We start from the raw sequence: 3,956 nt of genomic DNA on the forward strand, positions 1-3,956 counted from the left end.
TAGCCTTGGACCATGGACACAAGCAATCGATTTTGTGATCGCATTGTGGACGCGCAAAACCGATTTTATAACATCAGTTTTGTAATATCGGTTTAAACTACTTCAAAATAATCGTGCAGTGTAGACGTACCCTCAGACTGTAACTAACCTGCTCCGTGTGTGTCACAGCTGCTCAGCAACTGTTCCATGGCCAAGCAGCTGCAAAAGTTGGATGTGGCAAGAGCTGTGAGGTGCGGAATCCATGAACCAGATCCCACCATCCGCCTGCTCAGCTTCTGAGAACTGGGGACGGCAGCTGTCTGCCCATTGGCAGTGAGAGACAAAGGCTCTGGACCCACTGCAACGGAAAGTTCCAGAGCTGCTGGAACCCATGGCCCCTGCTCTCTGGCCTATGATAACTGTAACAGCACCAAGCAATTTAGTGCTACTGGCAATAAAACCGATTCCCAGCTCTGTCCAGCCAGAACCAACAGCCTGGCCTAAGACTCAGTGGAGACTTGGGAAAGAAGAGCTAAAGCATCAGGCACTGGAGGCCCATTCAGGGTGCTGGGGTTTCTAGGATCACACTCCATGGTCACTGTCAGCGATGGGTCCGTGTCAGGAGGTTTGCAGCTCAGGTTGGTGCAGGTGAACCCCCGGGTTTCAGCAGCATATGGGACTGATCCAATCCAGTCTAGACAGGCCTTATGGCCCCTTATCTATCACAGGTTCTGTCCTTGTGCAAGAGGCCTGCTGAGTGCTGGGATCTCCTCTTGGGGGCAGCCTGGCAGCCCACTCTGCCCACCCCATCTCTGGTGTGTTTGGGGGGCCATGACGGTGGCCTGTTCTCCCCATTCAACGTGTGCCATTTGCTAAAGCAACTGCACCCTGCTCCCCACCCTTGTATAGAGGGACCCAGGGACTCCTCTGGGGTCCTCTGAGTGGTCCCACTAAGTTTTAAGGCCCAGTGTGCAGCATACGAACCTCTGCTCTGCTGGGGTCGCAGGGAGGGAGGATCTGGGCTGAATCAGGTGGAGAGTCAGTGTTAGGGCTGGGCAAGGCCCGGGGGTCCTAATTCTTCCAACTCCACATGCTCACCTCTAGTAATTATCTTCCCTTTGGCGGTTCTAACAAGCTTCTCTTCTGCAGGCAAAAGAACCGCCATGGATTCTGGGTGCCTGTGTGCTGGAGGCCAGTATTCCCTTATGAGCTCCGTCCAGAGTCTGGCGGGGCGACACATTGGTGCTGTCAAGGTTGCTGTGGTAACGAACCTCCGGCCGTTCCTGGAAGATGTAAGTACATGGAGTGAGACGCTGTGGATTATGGAGCGAGAGGAATATGAGTGCTGTGGAAATCCAGCTGCCACTGGAGGGAAGCTGGCATATATCAGAACAGCGCCATTGAAATCAGTGGAGCTCCTCTAGTTTACCCTAGCTGATGATGAGGTCTTTGCTCATGTCATAGGCTTTGGCTCCATGACACACTTGGCACAGGTGTTAACGTAGCTCTGGTGCCTGTCTACTGGGGGGTGGGGGGATCACATTGTAATTGTAACATTAGAACCTCCAGGGAGTTGGTCTCCTCATGGACCTTCTCCTTCTGCTTCTGGCTGTCCCGCCAGACAATCTCACTGCTGTTGGTGCAAGAGCCTTCTCTTCCGCGGCAACAACTTAGATCTTGGTGCCTCACTGATTCTGCATCTTGTTGCATATCTCACCTGAAATCATCTTTGCCTTGTTGCTCAGACACCTTCATTTCCCTTTTCCCTCTGCCTTTTATTCATTGAGTCAGTAAAATAATAACACAGACAGGGGAGTGGAGAGGGTCTTGCATATGTGCCTTGCTGAATGCAATAATCTAGGAGAGGGTTGTGTCACAAGCCATTGGGATGCAGATGCTGAAGGCTTCAGGGCATACACTGCACTGTGAGCCCCCACCCTCTCTCTGTACCTTCCATTACTGGTTCTTTAGACTGGACTGTACTGGCCTCATTGCTGCCCAGCTCGGTTGCTTTTCTCTGAGTCTGTGCTTTAGCGACTCTGTGAGGTGGTGAGAGTGTCCCTGAGCTGGAAATGTCCGGCCTGAGTTGCCCCCAGGAATGAGATGAGGTTTGCTGTAGGGCAGCCATGCTCTATGGGACATGCTAGGGACCCTCGGGAAGAAGCACCAAAAGGCCCTGTAGATCCAAGTCCTCAGTGGCCTGGTCTCCCGGCTACTGCACCTCTGGGGCAAGAATCCCGCCGGGGCCTAGGTGAGTCTGAAGGGACATGATGCCTCACAGCTTCTGCTAGTTTTGTCCCGCTATTAAATGCCGGGGGTCTCGCTCTCTCCTGCCCTACGCCCCAGCCTACCCCTAAAGCCTCTGTGGATTTCCATACGTGGGCAGCATTGTCCCCTGTGTTTCCCAAAGCTCAGGGATTCTCCCACTGCTGGAACCAGCAGCCCCCTCCCACAGACTTGGGAAGGCGAGAGCCTGTTGTGGGGTGTGACTGGGGGTAACCCTTCACTCTACAGGGGTGTCCCTGCTGCTGGGAGGACTCGACAGAGCTCTGTGGCTTACTGTCAACCACCTCCTTCCTCCTGTGTCTTGCAGGCTTACAGCTATGCCCTGAAGAGGAGCTTGGAGGCATTAGGGTTGGACACAGACCCAGCAGGTTCTGCACCAGGTCTCTCAATTCAGAGTGAGTCCACCTGAGGGGTGTGTGAACAGGAGGCTCAGAGGTGTGTTTGTTGGGGAAGGGAGAGGGGTGATATAGTCAGTGAATCCCTCTTATCCAGGCCTCTGCTACCTGGAAGCTGCAGAACCAGGCAGGAAGCAAAGGTCTGATTTATAATGTCCTGACAAACTGTCCTGGAGTTAGGGTGACCAGGCCTTTCATTTTTGCCAGGACAGTTCCCTTTTTAAGCCCTGTCCTGGGCATTTTTTTGGCAAAACTGGGCTTTTGTCCTGTTTGTTCTTGCCAACTGATGATCAGCTGACAGGGACAAATGCCCAGTTTTGCTCAAACGATGGGGCATGCCCCCCTAGTGGGATGAGGAAGAATGTTCAACAGGCGGGAGTCAAGTGAGCAGCTGTAACGCACACGCCTCCTGGGTGTGGTGTTCTGTCCCATCTAGTGGGGCGGGCGGGAGAGAGAGAGAGAGAGAAATATATATATATGTGTCTGCTACAGCCTTAGCTAACCGGCAGTTGGCTTTTAGCTCATGCCATAGAGGCTTATGCATTAAGCTCCAGAGGTCCCCGGTTCAATCCTGCCTGCCAACAATCGGGGTCTGTCAGTATTACACAGTGGTGCCAGGCAGCTCAGACCAGCCCCATGCATGGGAGGAGGGTGGCCCTAAGACAAGCTCCACGTGCAGGAGCGGGCCTGGGTGAGTCACTCAGGCCAGCTGTATGCAGGTGGGGGGAGCTCGGGCAAGCGGCTTGGGCCAGCTCCGTGTGGGTGGAGGGCTCAGGCGAGCCCTGTGTAGTGTCCTGATTTCCCTTTGGGAAAGATGTCACCCTACTTAGAGTAATTGCCCAGCAGAGCACTGTATCCAGTCCTCTGCCCTGGCAGCATGAGCAGTGGGAGAGGCTAGCCACCCCAGGTACTTATCTAGCGACTCAGAAGGGTGAACGCTTGGGAAGGCAAGTCCTTCCTGCCACTTGCGCCGCCAGGGCCACCTTTACTATTAGCATCGCAGCTCAGTGAGATCTAGCGCACGTGTGTCTCCTCCGTCTGGGTGGTCAGGCTCAGGATGAGGGAGCTGTGTTGGCTGGACCCTGCTCCCTCTGGGTTTTAGCCCATGTGGATGTGCTGTGTGCTCTCCTCAGAGGACCCCTGTGGTAAGTGTCTGTCCCAAATCTGGACTTTAGCGTCCAAAATCTGGGTGCTTACTATGATTCCCCCCAAGCTTGTACCAGCTTGGATCTTATCTCGCTGCCACCAGATAGTATTGAGGCTACTATCAGCCTGGGTTCCCCCAAATTCCTTGCG

The sequence above is a fragment of the Chelonoidis abingdonii genome, chromosome 2 (assembly GCF_003597395.2).
Source record: "Chelonoidis abingdonii isolate Lonesome George chromosome 2, CheloAbing_2.0, whole genome shotgun sequence".
Taxonomy (NCBI): domain Eukaryota; kingdom Metazoa; phylum Chordata; order Testudines; family Testudinidae; genus Chelonoidis; species Chelonoidis abingdonii.